The 24766-nt window shown below is 44.9% G+C and overlaps 1 long non-coding RNA gene across 2 annotated transcripts in view; it reads right to left on the reverse strand.

Annotated features, from left to right (window-relative positions):
* Window positions 1-5108: 5108 nt before the first annotated feature.
* The window catches only part of LOC130282219 (uncharacterized), a 48400-nt gene continuing 28742 nt past the window's right edge, over window positions 5109-24766 (reverse strand). For both annotated transcript variants that reach the window (XR_008846285.1, XR_008846286.1), the window contains exons 2-3: window positions 12756-12897; window positions 5109-5358 (exon numbers count right to left, since the gene is read on the reverse strand). This is a non-coding gene — a long non-coding RNA (uncharacterized LOC130282219). The remainder of the gene's footprint in view (window positions 5359-12755; window positions 12898-24766) is intronic.

Below are 24766 nucleotides of genomic sequence, written 5' to 3' on the forward strand. Positions count from 1 at the left end.
TGTATATATGTGTGTATGTGTATATGTATGTGTGGGGGTGCATGTGTATATGTATGTGTGTATATGTGTGCATGTGTATATGTATGTGTGTATATGTGTGCATGTGTATATGTATACGTGTGCATGTGTATATGTATGTGTGTATATGTGTGCATGTGTATATGTATGTGTGTATATGTGTGCATGTGTATATGTATGTGTGTATATGTGTGCATGTGTATATGTATGTGTGTATATGTGTGCATGTGTATATGTATGTGTGTATATGTGTGCATGTGTATATGTATGTGTGTAGATGTGTGCATGTGTATATGTATGTGTGTATATGTGTGCATGTGTATATGTATGTGTGTGTATATGTGTGCATGTGTATATGCATGTGTGTGTATATGTGTGCATGTGTATATGTATGTGTGTATATGTGTGCATGTGTATATGTATGTGTGTGTATATGTGTGCATGTGTATATGTATGTGTGTGTATATGTGTGCATGTGTATATGTATGTGTGTATATGTGTGCATGTGTATATGTATGTATTGTTTATTGGAATGTTTGGATTAGTTTGGGATTGTAAATAAATCAAGAATGTTTGCCTCAGTGTGTACCAGCCTGTGAACCCTAGTGTTTGTCTTGTGCCTTGGAAGATAATGGTATAGCGGGTCATGTCATGCTGTACGACACTGACAACTCTTCCATAACGCTCCTCTATGCCTGGCCCTGTAGAGGGGTATCCGGTGATTGACAGCTGACACCACACAGTAACCTCAGAGATCAGATTTATAGGATCAATATTGATTGAGGCAATGACACAGCGTACTTACTAAGACAAAACTAGGAGATTTAAGCCCAGCCCAGGGAACACCCCTAAAATATCCACATTGAGGAGGGATTTCCACGTACCCTGCCATTTTGTGGTCTGCTTGCAAGAGTAACCCCTGAAAAATTAGGACTGTTGTCAAGGTTTCCAATGGGATTCTTTTGTACCATTCACACTATGGAATTCTCACGGTAATTCCGGATGTAATAACAAACATATTGGCCCCGATTTATGAGAACCAGTGTAGAGGGAGAGGGGTGCAGTTCTCCTAGCAACCAATCAGATCTCCTCTTTAATTTTTAAAGAGTCCTGTAAAAAATGAAAGAAGCGATCTGATTGGTTGCTATGGGCAACTGGTCAACTTTTCTTCTATACAGGTTGATGTAGCTCCCCCAATGTTTTTCACCCAGCTTTCCAAGAGATATCTCTACGATCAATGACTAAGTGGGCCAAAACAAATATCCCTATTATCTATCTATCTATCTATCTATCTCATATATATCCATCTATCTCATATCTATCTATCTATCTATCTATCTATCTATCTCATATCTATCCATCTATCTCATATCTATCTATCTATCTATCTATCTATCTCATCTCTATATATATATCTCATATCTATCTATCCATCTATCTCTCATATCTATCTATCTATCTATCTATCTCATATCTATTTATCTCATATCTATCTCTCTCATATCTATCTATCTATCTATCTATCTCATATCTATCTATCTATCTATCTATCTCATATCTATTTATCTCATATCTATCTCTCTCATATCTAGCTATATCATATCTATTTCACATCTATCTATCTATCTCATATCTATCTATCTATCTATCTATCTATCTCTCTATCTATCTATCTCCTATCTATCTATGTCATATCTATTTATCTATCCATATATTTATCTATCTATCATCTATCTATTTCATATATCTATCTATCTCATATCTATCTATCTATCTATCTCTCTATCTATCTATCTATCTATCTATCTATCTTTCTATCTTACTCATATCTATCTATCTATCTATCTCATATCTATCTATCTATCTATCTCATATATATCTACATATCTATCTACTTGAGAAAGGCTGGATTGAGTTGGCTTTTTGTAAAGACACACGGTATGGAATAAATTTCATGTTGGATTTATTTGGTGCTGTGGAGAAACCTTTTTTGCTGTCTTCTGTGAATGGGTCCCTGACCCGGACCCCAGCCTCTGCAGGCACCACTGCATGAATACTACGCAAAGGAATGTGCTATTTTTCTTTTCTATCTATCATCTATCTATCTATTTATCTATCTCATTTCTAATATCTATCTATCTATCTCATATCTATCTATCTATCTAGACAAAGAATAAGTCAGCCAGCAGTTTAGTTGATACCAAACTATTATATGGACCTGGCCTACAGGTGCACGCTACTAGGCTAAATATACAGCAACAGAAGAATACAGCAGCACACTGCCAGCACAAGGATATAGGTGAAACATGAAAATGCAGTTAAAACATGGAGAGCTATACAGCTATGGTGTAATAGATGCAAATGTGAAACTATGAAATAGTGAGGCACTTAGCTCGCAAATTTGTCTCCGCCGGCGGTCAAATAGCTTGGACCGTCCCACCGCGATAAGGTGGCCTCATTGGGACGGACCCTACACTGTGAATATGCCTCTGTGTGAACAGTTCAGTAAGCATGGCAGGATCTGGAACATCCAAGACACCTTATATACACACCTGATTGAGGTGGGTGGGGTGCAAGGCCAACATGGAGGTAGCCACTCCCCCGTATGTGCAATATCTATCTATCTATCTATCTATCTATCTATCTATCTATCTATCTATTGGACATTAGATCTTATTGATATATTTCCCTCTGGGGGGGCCTGAAGTAACCCTAAATATCCAAGACTTTGGCTTTATAAAGAACATTTCCTAAAAATCCCGTCCATCCTCTGTCAGTGTGTCCATACATCATTGTGGTTTCAATGAAGTCTGCATCTCGACAAAGACTGGAAAAGAAAAGTATATTGTGACAAAAAAAGAATTGGCCGCAGATTTCGCTAACATTGTCCGAGCCAGAGGAAATTACGAATGAGAATGAGCATAAATACATAAACATCAATGTAACGTGAGAGACTTCAATGAAATGTCTTGACCATACGCCAGTCACTGAATACCCCTGGGTATATACGGAATTCACACCGCGGTCAGCACCAGATGACAGCTACCGTCCTAGGACCATATGGTTGTTGTATAGGAAGCTGACGAAAACCCGAGAGTAGATGTGACCAAAGAAAACATGCAAAGTAGAAACACAAATATATATACACGGCGCCAATCACAACATGTTCACCCAGGGCGGAGCGCTGCGCCATTGTAATATTAGGGTGTATTCAATGTTTATTTATTTATCCAATATTGTCTGCAGAGTTTTTATGGGAAAAGGATATTGGCTGACTATAAGTTGCAACACATTAAAGTGGTACTCCGGAGGAAAACAATATTTTTTCAAATCAACCAGTGCCAGAAAGTAAAACCGTTTTTGTAAATTACTTCTATAGAAAAAAATATCGTAATCCTTCCAGTACTTATCAGCTGCTGTATGCTCCAGAGGAAGTTGTGTAGTTCTTTCTAGTCTGACCACAGTGCTCTCTGCTGACACCTCTGTCCATATCAGGAACTGTCCAGAGCCGGAGCAAATCCCCCATAGCAAACCTTTCCTGTTCCAGACAGTTCCTGACACAGACAGAGGTGGCGGCAGAGGGCACTGTGGACAGACTGGAAATAACTACACAACGTCCTCTGGAGCATACAGCAGCTGATAAGTACTGGAAAGATTAAGATTTTTGTTATAGAAGTAATTTACAAATCTTTAGTACTTTCTGGAACCAGTTGATTTCAGCTGTTGCAGAACTACAACTTTCAGCATGCCCGGCCAGCTAAAGGCTGTCCGGACATGCTAGGAGTTGCAGTTTTGCAACAGCTGGAGACACACTGTTTGGGAAACACTGGAACATGATGCAAGTCTAATGTCCCCAATATACCATCTAGGTTCAAGGGTTTGGGGGAAACTCCATATATGTGCCCTCTCTCTCTCTCTATTCAGCTCTGAGACTTGTTCACCACAAGTGCCCCCCCCCCCTCTCAGTAGCCCTAGAACTTCTATAGAGCATGTCCAGACTCACTAGGCTTAGCAGAAGGCATACAGTACACTGCCAGAGCGATCACATGAAGGACTCACAAAGAAGCAACAGAAGAGGAGTGTCATTACACCCCATATGAGTCTGGGGGGGGGGGGGTTCCCTGATGAACAGATATAATACGAGGGACCCAAAGGAAAGGGGCAAAGAGGAAACAAGATGAAGAAGAAAACAGGTGATAGAGAATAAGCAAAGAATCCAAAAGTTAGAAGAAGATGGTGAAGAAGTGTTGGGAAAAGAAGAAGGAGGAGAAGGGGAAAAAGAATGGAAATAGAAAGGATAATGGGAAGAAGGAAAAGGAGGAGGAGGATGGGAATGGGGAAGGATAAGGAGAAAGAAAAAGTGAAGAGGAAGAAGACCGAGAGAGAGGATAAGGAGAATGGAAAGAGGAAGAAGAAGGGGAAAGAGAAGGACAAGGAGAATGAGAGGGATGAGGGCACGGAAAAGAGGAAGAATTAAAAAAAGGATGAGGAGAAGGAGAAAGGGGACGGTGAATGAGAAGGAGACTAAGGAAAGGAAGAATGAGAAGGAGACTAAGGAAAGGAAGAATGTGAAGGAGAGGATAAAAGGTCAAGAAGAAGAAGTGGAAAAAGGAGCAGGAAAGAAGAGGGAGTATAAAGGGAAGTAGAATGGTAAAGGGAAGAAGAAAGGGAAGAAGGAGGACAAGAAGAAGAAAAGGAAAAATAATGAAAACAAGAGGGAGAAGGGCAAGAAAAAGGACAAGGTGAAGAAGGAGAATTGGAAAAAGGATAAGGAGAAGTAGAAAGGTAAGAGGAAAGAGAAGGAAAGGAAGGAGAAGGAAATGGGGAAAGAGAAGGAAAGGACAAGGACAAGAAAGGGGACAAGGGGCAGAAGGAGAATAAGAAGAAGGAGAAGGGGGAAAGAGAGGAGGGGAAGGAGCATGTGAGGAAGGAGAAGAGAGAGAACGGAAAGGAGATAGGAAAGAAGGTGGCCTTGACGTGACGAGTGGGCTTGTACCTTTTGATCAAAATGTAAACTAACAACCTGTTAGTTTTTGAATTTATGCTGAGAAGCAATTAGATCAAATTACAATATGTAGATGTGCGACCATGTCTGTTTCTTCTACCTGAATTCACGAGATAGGAAAGAAGATGCTAAGGAGGAAGAAGAAGTTTTACTAAGATAAATGTTTTCTTGTTGCTTGAGAGGAAGAACTTTACTGATGTCATTATGGAAACTTCTGGGATTTTCCTGCTGTTGTTCTCAGGAAGACTTTCGTTTCCTACCAGTCCAGTCAGGAGCAGCAATTCCCCTCACAGTCATTTCCGGAGATGTCCGCCTATAACATTGTATCATTTTTCCTACAAGAAGAGATAATTGAGTTAAGCCTATTTCATGTAACAATGTAACTGATTCTCTTTTTCACGATAAGGACAGAAAACATGTATGTTCATTTATTAAAAATACGATTAATAAATCCTATAGAGCGGAGCAGGACTTTTCATTTTATCAGGGAATCAATCCTTTGACATTACTTTGAAAAGCAATTTGATTTCCCCTTAAACATGTGCTGAGAATTTAACATATTATAATAATGAAGAATGAGTAATAGGAGAGGGTTTATCTGCTAATCACTATACATTTCCTCTAATCCTATAATTGTGGAAGGGAATAGTAGGTGTTTCTTAAAGAGACAGATACACTACATTTGTATCTAAATGAAGCCTACATTTCTTAAGTCATTGTTGAGGCATTTATTATGGCATTATTACATTAAAGGGGTACTCCCGATTTGTAAATCTTAATCCTTCCAGTACTTTTTAGGGGCTGTATACTAAAGAGAAATCAAAAAAAGAAATGCATTTCCACAGTGCTCTCTGCTGACCTCTGCTGTCCATTTTAGGAACTGTCCAGAGCAGCACATGTTTGCTATGGGGATTTTCTCCTGCTCTGGACAGTTCCTAAAATGGACAGCAGAGGTCAGCAGAGAGCACTGTGGTCCTGACATCAGAGGAAATGCATTTATTTTTGGGATTTCTCTTTAGTATACAGCCCCTATAAAGTACTGGAAGGATTAAGATTTTTTAATAGAAGTGATTTACAGATCTTTTTAACTTTCTGTCACCAGTTGATTTAAAAAAAAAAAAAAAAGTTTCCACGGGAGTACCCCTTTAACCCCTTAAGGACTCAGCCCATTTTGGCCTTAAGGACTCAGACAATTTAATTTTTACGTTTTCATTTTTTCCTCCTCGCCTTCTAAAAATCATAACTCTTTTATATTTTCATCCACAGACTAGTATGAGGGCTTGTTTTTTGCGCGACCAGTTGTCCTTTGTAATGACATCACTCATTATATCATAAAATGTATGGCGCAACCAAAAAACACTATTTTTGTGGGGAAATTAAAACGAAAAAAGCAATTTTGCTAATTTTGAAAGGTTTCGTTTTCACGCCGTACAATTTATGGTAAAAATGACGTGTGTTCTTTATTCTGAGGGTCAATACGATGAAAATGATACCCATTATTACATACTTTTATATTATTGTTGCGCTTAAAAAAAATCACAAACTTTTTAACCAAATTAGTACGTTTATAATCCCTTTATTTTGATGACCTCTAACTTTTTTATTTTTCCGTATATTTTTTTTTATACCACATTTGCATATAAAAAAAATTTATTACTTTTTACAATTTTTTTTTTAATAAAATGTTTTAAAAAAGTAGGAATTTGGGACTTTTTTTTTTTTCGTTCACGCCGTTCACCGTACGGGATCATTAACATTTTATTTTAATAGTTCGGACATTTACGCACTCGGTGATACCAAAAATGTCTATTAAAAAAAATTTTTACGCTTTTTGGGGGTAAAATAGGAAGAAACGGACGTTTTACTTTTTTATTGGGGGAGGGGATTTTTCACTTTTTTTTTACTTTTACTTTTACATTTTTTTACTTTTTTTTTTACACTTGAATAGTCCCCATAGGGGACTATTCATAGCAATACCATGATTGCTAATACTGATCTGTTCTATGTATAGGACATAGAACAGATCAGTATTATCGGTCATCTCCTGCTCTGGTCTGCTCGATCACAGACCAGAGCAGGAGACGCCGGGAGCCGGACGGAGGAAGGAGAGGGGACCTCCGTTCGGCGTTCTGAATGATCGGATCCCCGCAGCAGCGCTGCGGGCGATCCGATCATTCATTCAAATCGCGCACTGCCGCAGATGCCGGGATCTGTATTGATCCCGGCACCTGAGGGGTTAATGGCGGACGCCCGCGAGATCGCGGGCGTCCGCCATTGCCGGCGGGTCCCTGGCTGCGATCAGCAGCCGGGATCAGCCGCGCATGACACGGGCATCGCTCCGATGCCCGCGGTTATGCACAGGACGTACATGTACGTCCTGGTGCGTTAAGTACCACCTCACCAGGACGTACATTTACGTCCTGCGTCCTTAAGGGGTTAAGGCTAGGTTCATGCAGGATACCAATGGCACCAATGGGGTACATTTGGAATCTGTCATGTGAACAGACAAAATTGTGCCGCATGCTACACTATTTTGTCTGGTATTTTGCTGCACTTTTTTCTGGCGCAAAAGGAAACTTCCAACACAGCCTTTACATCATACCTGACAACATTCAGGAAATTTAAAGGGGTATTCTGCCCATAAACATCCAAAGGATAGGGGATAAGATGTCTGATCGTGGGGGGGGGTCTACCGCTGGGACCTGCCTCTATCTCTTGCCCCCTGTGATATCACACCATGCCCCCTCCATTAATGTCTATGGGAGGGGGCGTGACAGCCGTCACGCACTCTCCCATAGACATGAATGGAGGGGGTTGCTCTTTGGTGGGTGCTACTCTTTGGCCAGATAACCCCTTTAAGCACCTCCCCCATTAAAGGGGTATTGCAGGATATTTTTCTTCTGCCTTTGAGCCCATGATGCCAAGTTATAATACTGTGTAATGTGCATCTATTACCTCCATGTACCACTTTTTTGTAGTGGAATTTTTTATTTTACTGTAGTCCGTAACCTTTCCCAGCATTCCATGTGGCTAAAGACAATATGTCATTAGTCACATGGTTTACAGGGGGTGTGGCTATGCTGAAGTGGGCGGGTGCATAGCAGGGTGAAAGGTATTTACTGAAGTAATGCTATCCACCCACTGCAGTATAACCCGACACCCTGGGGGCCATGTGACTTATGACAAGTTGTCTCTGGCCTCATGGAATGCTGAGACAGCTCAACAGTAAAATAAAAAGGCGTTCACTTCAACACTTCCATGAAAACGGCTAAAGTGGCGCACGGAGGTAATAAAAGCATATTGCACAGTTTTATAACTTGGTATTATGGGCACAAAAGCTGAAGAAAACTGAAAAAATCCTGAAGTACCCCCTTTAAGTCTGGGGCTGTCCTCCAAAATTTATTATAGACACCCTTTATAGTAAAATAGCAAAAATCCAACTCTTTAGCGTTTAGTTTTAATGTAAAGTCCTAATAAATTAGGAATTTTTGCACATACAGCACATACAGAGAGGTTTCAGAACCATATCAATATAACATGTAGCATAAGTCCAGTAGTTTTTGGGTCCCCACAATAATAGAGGGTAAATGTCCATGAGCCGTCATTCAACCGTTCTATCTATCTATCTATCTATCTATCTCATATCTATTATCTATCTCATATCTATCTATCTATATCATATCTATCTATCTATCTATCTATCTTTCTATCTCATATATATATCTCTCTCTCTCATATCTATCTATCTATCTCATATCTATCTATCTCTCTCATATCTATCTATCTATCTATCTATCAATCTATCTCATATCTATTATCTATCTCATATCTATCTATCTATATCTATCTATCTATCTATCTATCTATCTCATATCTATCTATCTTTCTATCTCATATCTATCTATCTATCTCATATCTATTATCTATCTATCTCATATCTATCTATCTATCTCATATTTATCTATCTATCATCTCATATCTATCTATCTATCTATCTATCTATCTATCTCATATCTATTATCTATCTATCTATCTATCTATCTCATATCTATCTATCTATCTATCTATCTATCTATCTATCAATCAATCAATCAACCAATCAATCTATCTCATATCTATTATCTATCTATCTCATATCTATCTATCTATCTATCTATCTCATATCTATCTATCTATCTAATCTATCTCATATCTATTATATCATATATATATATATATATATATATATATATATATATATATATATATATAGATAGATAGATAGATAGATAGATAAAGGTCCCTAGATATCATAGGAAATAATAACAATAGTGCTATTAATCTCAGACTATTTCAGTCCTGTCCCCCATCAGTATAGCACAATTAAGCAGAGTTTTGTGTCTGATGTTTCGCAGATGCAGAGAGTGACTCCTGTATTAGGCTGGGTTCACATCACGTTTTCCCCCATACAGGAGCGCATACGGCAGGGGGAAGCTGAAACCTTGCACTTTCTATGCCTTTCTATGCGCTCCCGTATGTAATTCATTTCAATGAGTCGGCCGGAGTGAAACGTTCGGTCGGCTCATTTTTGCGCTGTATGCGTTTTTTCCCCAGACCTAAAACTGTGGTCAACCACGGTTTTAGGTCCGGTTGTAAAATCGCATACAGCGATAGATAGATAGATATGAGATAGATGATAGATAGATATGAGATAGATAGATAATAGATAGATGGATATATATATGAGATAGATAGAAAGATAATGAGATAGATAGATAGATATGAGATAGATAGATAGATAATTTCATAGTTTCATACTTTCATTTATTGCACTACAGCTGTATAGCTTTTCATGTTCTATCTATATACTCATGTTTTATCTATATACTCATGTTTCATCTATATCTTTGTGCTAACAGTGTGCTGCTGTATTCTCCTGTTGCTGTGTATTTGGCCCAGCAGCCTGCACCTGTAAGCCAGGTTTTTACAATAGTTTGGAATCAATAGTGCTGGCCAACTTATTCTTTGGTTGTATTACACATACGGGGGAGTGGCTACCTCCATGTTGGCTCCTGCACCCCACCCACCTCTATTAGTTGTAAATTAGGTGCCTTGGATGTTTCAGACCTTGCAATGCCTGCTGTACTGTTCACACAGAGGCATATACACAGTGTAGGGTCCGTCGCAGAATGAGGTCACCTTACCGTGGTGGGACGGTCCACGCTATTTGGCCCCAAATTTGCAAGCTAAGTACCTCATAATTTCATAGTTTCATACTTTCATTTATTGCACTACAGCTGTATAGCTTTTCATGTTCTATCTATATACTCATGTTTTATCTATATATTAATGTTTCATCTATATCTCTGTGCTAGCAGTGTCCTGCTGTATTCTCCTGTTGCTAGATAGATAGATAGATAGATAGATATGAGATAGATAGATATGAGATAGATAGATAAATATGAAATAGATAGATATGAAATAGATAGATAGATATGAGATAGATACATATGAGATAGATAGATAGACAGATATGAGATAGATAGATAGATAAATAAATAGATAATGAGAGAGATATATATGAGATAGATAGATAGATAGATACAACCAAAGAATAAATTAGCCAGCACTATTGATCCAAACTATTGTAAAAACCTGGCTTGCAGGTGCAGGCTGCTGGGCTAAATATACAGCAACAGGAGAATACAGCAGCACACTGCTAGCTCAAAGATATAGATGAAACATGAGTATATAGATAAAACATTAGTATATAGATAGAACATGAAAAGCTATACAGCTGTAATGCAATAAATGAAGATATGAAACTATGAAATTATGAGGTACTTAGCTTGCAAATTTGGCACCAAATAGCGTGGACCATCCCACCACGGTAAGGTGACCTCATTCTGGGACGGACCCTACACTGTGATTATGCCTCTGTGTGAACAGTACAGCAGGCATGCAAGGTCTGAAACATCCAAGGCACCTTATATACACCTAATAGAGGTGGGTGGGGTGCAGGAGCCAACATGGAGGTAGCCACTCCCCCGTATGTGTAATACAACCAAAGAATAAATTAGCCAGCACTATTGATCCAAACTATTGTAAAAAACTATATACTAATGTTTTATCTATATACTCATGTTTCATCTATATCTTTGAGCTAGCAGTGTGCTGCTGTATTCTCCTGTTGCTAGATAGATAGATAGATAGATATATATGAGATAGATAGATATATATGAGATTAGATAGATAGATAGATATGAGATAGATATGAGATAGATAGATAGATATGAGATAGATATGGGATAGATAGATAGATAGATAAATATGAGAGATAGATATGCGATAGATAGATATGAGATAGATAGATATGAGATAGATAGATAAATAGATAATGAGATACATAGATATGAGATAGATAGATAATTAGATAGATATATATGAGATAGATAGATAAATATTCTGAGTGCAGCCAGTGCCGACTGAATCTGTTGGTGCTAGGACTGAGCAGACATTGCCAACCCCATAGATGGCAATGTCTGTGGAGCAGATTCCCCCTAAAGAATGACCAAGACCATTCTTTTGGCAGCGGAATTTAGCAGCGGAACGCCTGCACTGTTCAGTGGAAACACATTGCCATCAATAGGATTCTACTGCATCAAAATTTCCAACCTAAATTCCTTAGTGTGAACCTAGCCTAAGAGAGCCCTAAGCCCTGTCCCTTTAAAGTCCCATAACCCTCTCTGCTCTGTATATTAGAGTGTATTCTGCAGTGTGGGTACGTACGCTGCAGTAACCACCACTTTTTTTTTTCCTCGCCTTTGTATATTCCTTTTAGACTTTTGCTACAAATTAGATTCCATGTATACGAATCCCGGATTTTCCTCGCACTTCAACAGAATAATAGGTTCATTCTTGTTTGCTTAAGGTGTTAGGAAATTTTTTTGTGTATTATATGAGCCAAGAATTTCTAAACGATTCCAATTTCCACCATCCTCCGAAAAAAAAAAAAAAAAAAAAAGCACTTAGTAAAGTACCGAGCGTTCCTCTTTATCTGCACTAAATCCCTGTGTTAATGCACCGTCAGGCTGGAAATTGTGCTCTCACAGTATCATCCCAGGATGTGAAATGGCTTAAAATCCTAGAAATAAAATCTTCGAAAATCTGTAAACAAATCACATTAGACGATTTCCACTAAAGTTCAGCAAAGCTATTTGCACTGCGGAGACATAAATAACTCGCTGTATTATCACTGTTTCCAACCACTTTGATGAAACAGATGGCGAAGTCCTAAAGATAATTGTAAAGTTGGAATTATGAGCTATTCGCAAGGACAAGCTTTCGGTAGATTCGCGAGAGAAGGGAGCGGAGGGGGCATTATGGCTTCTCTTCAGATGCAAAGAAATAAATGCCCACCTGTGTGACCCCTAGATCCGCTTCATCCCAGGGGAACCGAAAATCTTCTTTAACAAATTTAAAGGGGTACTCCGGAGGGAAATTAAAGGGGTTATTCAGGAAAAAACATTTTATTATATATCATCTGGCTCCAGAAAGTTAAACAGATTTGTAAATTGTGTCAAATATCAAGGTGGAGGTGCAGGGAGAGCACACATGGGGAACAATATCCCCTAATGGCGTCTGCAGCAATGTCCGCGGTGACCTCCGGTATGCGGAGAGCAGAGAGGGATGCAGTGATCACTGTGATGTGTAAAACATGAAAAGCAGAAGACTTGAGAAAAGCTGTACTCACCCACTGAGAAGTATTTGCCAAACGATGCTTTATTCCAAGTGTCCATACAGCAGACGGCAAGTCAATAGCTGGAGGTGCGGGGAGCGAGAGCCAAAGCTCTCAGGTGTGGGGGGCATACCACCAGACATCACTGTGATGTGTACTGTGAACAAAATAAAAAAAGAGAATATTCGTAATTGCGAATATATAGTGCTATATTCGCAATGTTCGCGAATATGCAATATTCGCAATAAAAATTTGTATTTCAAATATTAGTGAGCAACACTATTTATTATCTCTTTCTTATCTTTTGTTTGTTTTTTTATATCGAATTTTATAGTACACTGTTATGGGGGTAGCTGTTACGCCGAGCGCTCCGGGTCCCCGCTCCTCCCCGGAGCGCTCGCTTCTCTCTCGCTACCGCAGCGCTCCGGGCAGCTCCACTGACCCGGTGCGCTGCGATACCGTCTCCAGCCGGGATGCGATTCGCGATGCGGGTAGCGCCCGCTCGCGATGCGCATCCCGGCTCCCGTACCTGACTCGCTCTCCGTCTGTCCTGTCCCGGCGCGCGCGGCCCCGCTCCCTAGGGCGCGCGCGCGCCGGGTCTCTGCGATTTAAAGGGCCACTGCGCCGCTGATTGGCGCAGTGGTTCCAATTAGTGTGTTCACCTGTGCACTCCCTATTTATACCTCACTTCCCCTTCACTCCCTCGCCGGATCTTGTTGCCATTGTGCCAGTGAAAGCGTTTCCTTGTGTGTTCCTAGCCTGTGTTCCAGACCTCCTGCCGTTGCCCCCGACTACGATCATTGCTGCCTGCCCCGACCTTCTGCTACGTCCGACCTTGCTTCTGTCTACTCCCTTGTACCGCGCCTATCTTCAGCAGTCAGAGAGGTTGAGCCGTTGCTAGTGGATACGACCTGGTCACTACCGCCGCAGCAAGACCATCCCGCTTTGCGGCGGGCTCTGGTGAAAACCAGTAGTGACTTAGAACCGATCCACTAGCACGGTCCACGCCAATCCCTCTCTGGCACAGAGGATCCACTACCTGCCAGCCGGCATCGTGACAGTAGATCCGGCCATGGATCCCGCTGAAGTTCCCCTGCCAGTTGTCGCCGACCTCACCACGGTGGTCGCCCAGCAGTCACAACAGATAGCGCAACAAGGCCAACAGCTGTCTCAACTGACCGTGATGCTACAGCAGCTACTACCACAGCTTCAGCAATCATCTCCTCCGCCAGCTCCTGCACCTCCTCCGCAGCGAGTGGCCGCTTCTGGTCTACGACTATCCTTGCCGGATAAATTTGATGGGGACTCTAAATTCTGCCGTGGCTTTCTTTCCCAATGTTCCCTGCACTTGGAGATGATGTCGGACCAGTTCCCTACTGAAAGGTCTAAGGTGGCTTTCGTAGTCAGCCTTCTGTCTGGAAAAGCTCTGTCATGGGCCACACCGCTTTGGGACCGCAATGACCCCGTCACTGCCTCTATACACTCCTTCTTCTCAGAAATTCGAAGTGTCTTTGAGGAACCTGCCCGAGCCTCTTCTGCTGAGACTGCCCTGTTGAACCTGGTCCAGGGTAATTCTTCCGTTGGCGAGTACGCCGTACAATTCCGTACTCTTGCTTCAGAATTATCCTGGAATAATGAGGCCCTCTGCGCGACCTTTAAAAAAGGCCTATCCAGCAACATTAAAGATGTTCTGGCCGCACGAGAAATCCCTGCTAACCTACATGAACTCATCCATCTTGCCACTCGCATTGACATGCGTTTTTCCGAAAGGCGTCAGGAGCTCCGCCAGGATATGGACTTTGTTCGCACAAGACGTTTTTTCTCCCCGGCTCCTCTCTCCTCTGGTCCCTTGCAATCCGTTCCTGTGCCTCCCGCCGTGGAGGCTATGCAGGTCGACCGGTCTCGCCTGACACCTCAAGAGAGGACACGACGCCGCATGGAGAATCTCTGTCTGTACTGTGCCAGTACCGAACACTTCCTGAAGGATTGTCCTAACCGTCCTCCCCGCCTGGAAAGACGTACGCTGACTCCGCACAAAGGTGAGACAGTCCTTGATGTCTACTCTGCTTCTCCACGTCTTACTGTGCCTGTGCGGATATCTGCCTCTGCCTTCTCCTTCTCTACTATGGCCTTCTTGGATTCCGGATCTGCAGGAAATTTTGTTTTGGCCTCTCTCGTCAACAGGTTCAACATCCCAGTGACCAGTCTCGCCAGACCCCTCTACATCAATTGTGTAAACAATGAAAGATTGGACTGTACCATACGTTTCCGCACGGAGCCCCTTCTAATGTGCATCGGACCTCATCACGAGAAGATTGAATTTTTGGTCCTCCCCAATTGCACTTCCGAAATCCTCCTTGGACTACCCTGGCTTCAACTCCATTCCCCAACCCTGGATTGGTCCACTGGGGAGATCAAGAGTTGGGGGCCCTCTTGTTTCAAGGACTGCCTAAAACCGGTTCCCAGTACCCCTTGCCGTGACTCTGTGGTTCCCCCTGTAACCGGTCTCCCTAAGGCCTATATGGACTTTGCGGATGTTTTTTGCAAAAAACAAGCTGAGACTCTACCTCCTCACAGGCCTTATGATTGTCCTATTGACCTCCTCCCGGGCACTACTCCACCCCGGGGCAGAATCTATCCTCTGTCCGCCCCAGAGACTCTTGCTATGTCGGAGTACATCCAGGAAAATTTAAAAAAAGGCTTTATCCGTAAATCCTCCTCTCCTGCAGGAGCCGGATTTTTCTTTGTGTCCAAAAAAGATGGCTCTCTACGCCCTTGCATTGACTACCGCGGTCTTAATAAAATCACGATAAAGAACCGCTACCCCCTACCCCTCATCTCTGAACTCTTTGATCGCCTCCAAGGTGCCCACATCTTTACCAAACTGGACTTAAGAGGTGCTTATAATCTCATCCGCATCAGAGAGGGGGATGAATGGAAAACGGCATTTAACACTAGAGATGGACACTTTGAGTATCTGGTCATGCCCTTTGGCCTGTGCAACGCCCCTGCCGTCTTCCAAGACTTTGTCAATGAAATTTTTCGTGATCTCTTATACTCCTGTGTTGTTGTATATCTGGACGATATCCTGATTTTTTCTGCCAATCTAGAAGAACACCGCCAGCATGTCCGTATGGTTCTTCAGAGACTTCGTGACAATCAACTTTATGCCAAGATAGAGAAATGTCTGTTTGAATGCCAATCTCTTCCTTTCCTAGGATACTTGGTCTCTGGCCAGGGACTACAAATGGATCCAGACAAACTCTCTGCCGTCTTAGATTGGCCACGCCCCTCCGGACTCCGTGCTATCCAACGTTTTTTGGGGTTCGCCAATTATTACAGGCAATTTATTCCACATTTTTCTACCGTTGTGGCCCCTATCGTGGCTTTAACCAAAAAAAATGCCAATCCCAAGTCTTGGCCTCCTCAAGCGGAAGACGCCTTTAAACGGCTCAAGTCTGCCTTTTCTTCGGCTCCCGTGCTCTCCAGACCTGACCCATCTAAACCCTTCCTATTGGAGGTTGATGCCTCCTCTGTAGGAGCTGGAGCGGTCCTTCTACAAAAAGATTCTTCCGGGCATGCTGTTACTTGTGGTTTTTTTTCTAGGACTTTCTCTCCGGCGGAGAGGAACTACTCCATCGGGGATCGAGAGCTTCTAGCCATTAAATTAGCACTTGAGGAATGGAGGCATCTGCTGGAGGGATCAAGATTTCCTGTTATTATTTACACCGATCACAAGAACCTCTCCTATCTCCAGTCTGCCCAACGGCTGAATCCTCGCCAGGCCAGGTGGTCTCTGTTCTTTGCCCGATTTAATTTTGAAATTCACTTTCGGCCTGCCGATAAGAACATTAGGGCCGATGCTCTCTCTCGTTCCTCGGATGCCTCGGAAGTTGAACTCTCTCCGCAACACATCATTCCTCCTGACTGCCTGATCTCCACTTCTCCAGCCTCCATCAGGCAAACTCCTCCAGGAAAGACCTTCGTCTCTCCACGCCAACGCCTCGGAATCCTCAAATGGGGTCACTCCTCCCATCTCGCAGGTCATACAGGCATCAAGAAATCTGTGCAACTCATCTCTCGCTTCTATTGGTGGCCGACTCTGGAGACGGATGTCGTGGACTTTGTGCGAGCCTGCACTGTCTGTGCTCGGGATAAGACTCCTCGCCAGAAGCCCGCTGGTTTTCTTCATCCTCTGCCTGTCCCCGAACAGCCTTGGTCTCTGATTGGTATGGATTTTATTACAGACCTACCCCCATCCCGTGGCAACACTGTTGTTTGGGTGGTCGTTGATCGATTCTCCAAGATGGCACATTTCATCCCTCTTCCTGGTCTTCCTTCAGCGCCTCAGTTGGCTAAACAATTTTTTGTACACATTTTTCGTCTTCACGGGTTGCCCACACAAATAGTCTCGGATAGAGGCGTCCAATTCGTGTCAAAATTCTGGAGGGCTCTCTGTAAACAACTCAAGATTAAATTAAACTTTTCTTCTGCATATCATCCTCAATCCAATGGACAAGTAGAAAGAATTAACCAGGTCTTGGGTGATTATTTACGACATTTTGTTTCCTCCCGCCAGGATGATTGGGCAGATCTTCTACCATGGGCCGAATTCTCGTATAACTTTAGAGTCTCTGAATCTTCCTCCAAATCCCCATTTTTCGTGGTGTACGGCCGTCACCCTCTTCCCCCCCTCCCTACTCCCTTGCCCTCTGGTTTGCCCGCTGTAGATGAAGTGACTCGTGATCTTTCCACCATATGGAAAGAGACCCAAGTTTCTCTTTTACAGGCTTCATCTCGCATGAAAAAGTTTGCCGATAAGAAAAGAAGAGCTCCCCCCATTTTTGCTCCCGGAGACAAGGTATGGCTCTCCGCTAAATATGTCCGCTTTCGTGTCCCCAGTTACAAACTGGGTCCACGCTATCTTGGTCCTTTCAAAGTCTTGTGCCAAATTAATCCTGTCTCTTACAAACTTCTTCTTCCTCCTTCTCTCCGTATTCCTAATGCCTTTCATGTCTCTCTTCTTAAACCACTCATCATCAACCGTTTCTCTCCCAAATTAGTTTCTCCCACTCCTGTCTCCGGTTCTTCTGACGTCTTCTCAGTGAAAGAGATACTGGCCTCCAAGACGGTCAGAGGAAAAAAGTTCTTTTTGGTGGATTGGGAGGGCTGTGGACCTGAAGAGAGATCCTGGGAACCTGAGGACAACATCCTAGACAAAAGTCTGCTCCTCAGGTTCTCAGGCTCTAAGAAGAGGGGGAGACCCAAGGGGGGGGGGTACTGTTACGCCGAGCGCTCCGGGTCCCCGCTCCTCCCCGGAGCGCTCGCTTCTCTCTCGCTACCGCAGCGCTCCGGGCAGCTCCACTGACCCGGTGCGCTGCGATACCGTCTCCAGCCGGGATGCGATTCGCGATGCGGGTAGCGCCCGCTCGCGATGCGCATCCCGGCTCCCGTACCTGACTCGCTCTCCGTCTGTCCTGTCCCGGCGCGCGCGGCCCCGCTCCCTAGGGCGCGCGCGCGCCGGGTCTCTGCGATTTAAAGGGCCACTGCGCCGCTGATTGGCGCAGTGGTTCCAATTAGTGTGTTCACCTGTGCACTCCCTATTTATACCTCACTTCCCCTTCACTCCCTCGCCGGATCTTGTTGCCATTGTGCCAGTGAAAGCGTTTCCTTGTGTGTTCCTAGCCTGTGTTCCAGACCTCCTGCCGTTGCCCCCGACTACGATCATTGCTGCCTGCCCCGACCTTCTGCTACGTCCGACCTTGCTTCTGTCTACTCCCTTGTACCGCGCCTATCTTCAGCAGTCAGAGAGGTTGAGCCGTTGCTAGTGGATACGACCTGGTCACTACCGCCGCAGCAAGACCATCCCGCTTTGCGGCGGGCTCTGGTGAAAACCAGTAGTGACTTAGAACCGATCCACTAGCACGGTCCACGCCAATCCCTCTCTGGCACAGAGGATCCACTACCTGCCAGCCGGCATCGTGACAGTAGCCATCCTGCCTGACCTGTTGTTAATAGCATTTAGAGATTAGAAATGCATTACAGTAAGCCCTATGGACCTGAATGGGAAACATCACTGGGCATACTCTGTGACCATTGCAAAGTTTATTGCAGAGAGAGAGGGGGAGGCTGAACAACTCATGTCTTCTCTATCTACTGGTGTCACATTTTGATGTAATCCTGTACAGATCGCATCCCAGTATTCTCCTCCTCATCATCACAAACACAACAGGAAGTCTCAGCTTAGTTTTAGGCCTAGTGGCTAGAATGTTAACTGCAACATTTTAGAATTATTATATAATATCGGTATAGATAGTAAAATGGAAAAATAAAAAAAATAAAAAAAATAAAAAAATCACCAAAAATTATTTAAAAATATGTTTAAAACAAAACCCTAATTTGAACAAATTATCATTTTTTGATGCCCAATTCCCTTAAAATAGTTTGACAAAAGTTAGTACTGGTTCAAGTAAACCCTTAAAAATATATTAAATGTTATTGACAGTAATAAAACCTGGAACATTATTCCATCCCATTCTCTCTTGACTGCACTAAATAAGATGAGTTCTATTAATATTTATCACACGAAACATTCACTGTTTACATCTTTGTATGCAATGTGTATCTATGTGTGTCACGATGCCGGCTGGCAGGTAGTGGATCCTCTGTGCCAGAGAGGGATTGGCGTGGACCGTGCTAGTGGACCGGTTCTAAGCCACTACTGGTTTTCACCAGAGCCCGCCGCAAAGCGGGATGGTCTTGCTGCGGCGGTAGTGACCAGGTCGTATCCACTAGCAACGGCTCACCTCTCTGGCTGCTGAAGATAGGCGCGGTACAAGGGAGTAGGCAGAAGCAAGGTCGGACGTAGCAGAAGGTCGGGGCAGGCAGCAAGGATCGTAGTCAGGGGCAACGGCAGAAGGTCTGGAAACACAGGCAAGGAACACACAAGGAACGCTTTCACTGGCACTAAGGCAACAAGATCCGGCAAGGGAGTGCAAGGGAAGTGAGGTAATATAGGGAAGTGCACAGGTGATTACCCTAATTGGAACCACTGCGCCAATCAGCGGCGCAGTGGCCCTTTAAATCGCAGAGACCCGGCGCGCGCGCGCCCTAGGGAGCGGGGCCGCGCGCGCCGGGACAGAACAGACGGGGAGCGAGTCAGGTAGGGGAGCCGGGGTGCGCATCGCGGGCGGGCGCTACCCGCGTCGCGAATCGCATCCCGGCTGGCAGCGGGATCGCAGCGCCCCGGGTCAGAGGACGTGACCGGAGCGCTGCAGCGGAGAGAGAGAAGCGAGCGCTCCGGGGAGGAGCGGGGACCCGGAGCGCTCGGCGTAACAGTACCCCCCCCCCTTGGGTCTCCCCCTCTTCTTAGAGCCTGAGAACCTGAGGAGCAGACTTTTGTCTAGGATGTTGTCCTCAGGTTCCCAGGATCTCTCTTCAGGACCACAACCCTCCCAGTCCACTAAAAAAAAATTTTTTCCTCTGACCTTTTTGGCAGCTAAGATTTCCTTGACCGAGAAGACGTCCGAGGAGCCGGAAACAGGAGTGGGAGGAACAGATTTGGGAGAAAAACGGTTGAGGATGAGTGGTTTGAGAAGAGAGACGTGAAAGGCATTAGGGATACGAAGAGAAGGAGGAAGAAGAAGTTTATAAGAGACAGGATTAATTTGACACAAAATTTTGAAAGGACCAAGATAGCGTGGTCCCAACTTGTAGCTAGGGACACGGAAGCGGACATATTTAGCGGAGAGCCATACCTTGTCTCCAGGGGAAAAAACGGGGGGAGCTCTTCTTTTCTTATCCGCGAACCTCTTCATGCGTGAAGAAGCCTGTAAGAGAGAATTTTGGGTCTCTCTCCATATAATGGAAAGGTCACGAGAAATTTCATCCACAGCGGGCAGACCAGAGGGCAAGGGGGTAGGGAGGGGGGGAAGAGGGTGACGGCCGTACACCACGAAAAATGGGGATTTGGAGGAAGATTCAGAGACCCTGAAGTTATACGAGAATTCGGCCCATGGAAGGAGATCTGCCCAGTCATCCTGGCGGGAGGAAACAAAATGTCGCAAATAATCACCCAAGATCTGGTTAATTCTTTCTACTTGTCCATTGGACTGGGGATGATATGCAGAGGAAAAATTTAATTTAATCTTGAGTTGTTTACAGAGAGCCCTCCAGAATTTAGACACGAATTGGACACCTCTATCCGAGACAATCTGCGTAGGCAACCCGTGAAGACGAAAAATGTGTACAAAAAATTGTTTAGCCAACTGAGGCGCAGAAGGAAGACCAGGAAGAGGGATGAAATGTGCCATTTTGGAGAATCGATCAACGACCACCCAAATAACAGTGTTGCCACGGGAAGGGGGTAAATCAGTAATAAAATCCATACCAATCAGAGACCAAGGCTGTTCGGGGACAGGCAGAGGATGAAGAAAACCAGCGGGCTTCTGGCGAGGAGTCTTATCCCGGGCACAGATAGTGCAGGCTCGCACAAAGTCCCCAACATCCGTCTCCAGAGTCGGCCACCAATAGAAGCGGGAGATGAGTTGCACAGATTTCTTGATGCCCGCATGACCTGCGAGATGGGAGGAGTGACCCCATTTGAGGATTCCGAGGCGTTGGCGTGGAGAAACAAAGGTCTTTCCTGGAGGAGTCTGCCTAATGGAGGCAGGAGAAGTGGAGATCAGGCAGTCAGGTGGAATGATGTGTTGCGGAGGGAGATCAACTTCTGAGGCATCCGAGGAACGAGAGAGAGCATCGGCCCTAATGTTCTTATCGGCAGGACGAAAGTGAATCTCAAAATTAAATCGGGCAAAGAACAGAGACCACCGGGCCTGGCGAGGATTCAGCCGTTGGGCAGACTGGAGGTAGGAGAGGTTCTTGTGGTCGGTGTAGATAATAACAGGAAATCTTGATCCCTCCAGCAGATGCCTCCATTCCTCAAGTGCTAATTTAATGGCTAGAAGCTCTCGATCCCCGATGGAGTAGTTCCTCTCCGCTGGAGAGAAGGTCCTAGAGAAAAAACCACAAGTGACAGCATGCCCGGAAGAATTTTTTTGTAGAAGAACAGCTCCAGCTCCCACTGAGGAGGCATCAACCTCCAATAGGAAGGGTTTGGAAGGGTCAGGTCTGGAGAGCACGGGAGCCGAAGAAAAGGCAGACTTGAGTCGTTTAAAGGCGTCTTCTGCTTGAGGAGGCCAGGACTTGGGATCAGCATTTTTTTTGGTTAAAGCCACGATAGGAGCCACAATGGTAGAAAAATGTGGAATAAATTGCCTGTAATAATTGGCGAACCCCAAAAAGCGTTGGATAGCACGGAGTCCGGAGGGGCGTGGCCAATCTAAGACGGCAGAGAGTTTGTCTGGATCCATCTGTAGTCCCTGGCCAGAGACCAAATATCCTAGAAAAGGAAGAGATTGGCATTCAAACAGACATTTCTCAATTTTGGCATAGAGTTGGTTGTCACGAAGTCTCTGAAGAACCATACGGACATGCTGGCGGTGTTCTTCTAGATTGGCAGAAAAAATTAGGATATCGTCCAGATATACAACAACACAGGAGTATAACAGATCACGAAAAATTTCATTGACAAAGTCTTGGAAGACGGCAGGGGCATTGCACAGTCCAAAGGGCATGACCAGATACTCAAAGTGTCCATCTCTGGTGTTAAATGCCGTTTTCCACTCGTCCCCCTCTCTGATGCGGATGAGGTTATAGGCGCCTCTTAAGTCCAATTTAGTGAAGATGTGGGCACCTTGGAGGCGATCAAAGAGTTCAGAGATGAGGGGTAAGGGGTAGCGGTTCTTAACCGTGATTTTATTAAGACCGCGGTAGTCAATGCAAGGACGTAGGGAGCCATCTTTTTTGGACACAAAGAAAAATCCGGCTCCGGCAGGAGAGGAGGATTTACGGATAAAGCCCTTTTTTAGATTCTCCTGGACGTATTCGGACATGGCAAGAGTCTCTGGGGCAGAGAGAGGATAAATTCTGCCCCGGGGTGGAGTAGTGCCCGGGAGGAGGTCGATAGGGCAATCATAAGGCCTGTGAGGAGGTAGAGTCTCAGCTTGTTTTTTGCAGAAAACATCCGCGAAGTCCATATAGGCCTTAGGGAGACCGGTTACTGGAGGAACCACAGAGTTACGGCAAGGGTTACTGGGAACCGGTTTTAGACAGTTCTTGGAACAAGAGGACCCCCAACTCTTGATCTCCCCAGTGGACCAATCCAGGGTTGGGGAATGAAGTTGAAGCCAGGGAAGTCCAAGGAGAATTTCCAAGGTGCAATTGGGGAGGACCAAAAGTTCAATCCTCTCATGATGAGATCCGATGCTCATAAGAAGGGGCTCCGTGCGGAAACGTATGGTACAGTCCAATCTTTCATTATTTACACAATTGATGTAGAGGGGTCTGGCGAGACTGGTCACCGGGATGTTGAACCTGTTGACGAGAGAGGCCAAAATAAAATTTCCTGCAGATCCAGAGTCCAAGAAGGCCACTGTAGAGAAGGAGAAGGCAGAGGCAGACATCCGCACCGGCACAGTAAGACGTGGAGAAGCAGAGTAGACATCAAGGACTGTCTCGCCTTTGTGCGGAGTCAGCGTACGTCTTTCCAGGCGGGGAGGACGGATAGGACAATCCCTCAGGAAGTGTTCGGTATTAGCACAGTACAGGCAGAGGTTCTCCATACGGCGTCGTGTCCTCTCTTGAGGTGTCAGGCGAGACCGGTCGACCTGCATAGCCTCCACGGCGGGAGGCACAGGAACAGATTGCAGGGGACCAGAGGAGAGAGGAGCCGAGGAGACGAAACGCCTCGTGCGAACAGAGTCCATATCTTGGCGGAGTTCCTGACGCCTTTCAGAAAAACGCATGTCAATGCGAGTGGCTAGGTGAATAAGTTCATGTAGATTAGCAGGAATTTCTCGTGCGGCCAGAACATCTTTAATGTTGCTGGATAGGCCTTTTTTGAAGGTCGCGCAGAGGGCCTCATTATTCCAGGACAATTCTGAAGCAAGTGTACGGAATTGTACGGCATACTCGCCAACGGAAGAATTACCCTGGACCAGGTTCAACAGGGCAGTCTCAGCAGAAGAGGCTCGGGCAGGTTCCTCAAAGACACTTCGGATTTCCGAGAAGAAGGAGTGTACAGAGGCAGTGACGGGGTCATTGCGGTCCCAGAGCGGTGTGGCCCATGACAGGGCTTTTCCGGACAGAAGACTGACTACGAAAGCCACCTTAGACCTTTCAGTGGGAAACAGGTCCGACATCATCTCCAGATGCAGGGAACATTGGGAAAGAAAGCCACGGCAAAACTTAGAGTCCCCATCAAATTTATCCGGCAAGGATAAGCGTATCCCAGGAGCGGCCACTCGCTGCGGAGGAGGTGCAGGAGCTGGCGGAGGAGATGACTGCTGAAGCTGTGGTAGTAACTGTTGTAGCATAACGGTCAGTTGAGACAGCTGTTGGCCTTGTTGCGCTATCTGTTGTGACTGCTGGGCGACCACCGTGGTGAGGTCAGCGACAACTGGCAGAGGAACTTCAGCGGGATCCATGGCCGGATCTACTGTCACGATGCCGGCTGGCAGGTAGTGGATCCTCTGTGCCAGAGAGGGATTGGCGTGGACCGTGCTAGTGGACCGGTTCTAAGCCACTACTGGTTTTCACCAGAGCCCGCCGCAAAGCGGGATGGTCTTGCTGCGGCGGTAGTGACCAGGTCGTATCCACTAGCAACGGCTCACCTCTCTGGCTGCTGAAGATAGGCGCGGTACAAGGGAGTAGGCAGAAGCAAGGTCGGACGTAGCAGAAGGTCGGGGCAGGCAGCAAGGATCGTAGTCAGGGGCAACGGCAGAAGGTCTGGAAACACAGGCAAGGAACACACAAGGAACGCTTTCACTGGCACTAAGGCAACAAGATCCGGCAAGGGAGTGCAAGGGAAGTGAGGTAATATAGGGAAGTGCACAGGTGATTACCCTAATTGGAACCACTGCGCCAATCAGCGGCGCAGTGGCCCTTTAAATCGCAGAGACCCGGCG

The sequence above is a fragment of the Hyla sarda genome, chromosome 7 (assembly GCF_029499605.1).
Source record: "Hyla sarda isolate aHylSar1 chromosome 7, aHylSar1.hap1, whole genome shotgun sequence".
Taxonomy (NCBI): domain Eukaryota; kingdom Metazoa; phylum Chordata; class Amphibia; order Anura; family Hylidae; genus Hyla; species Hyla sarda.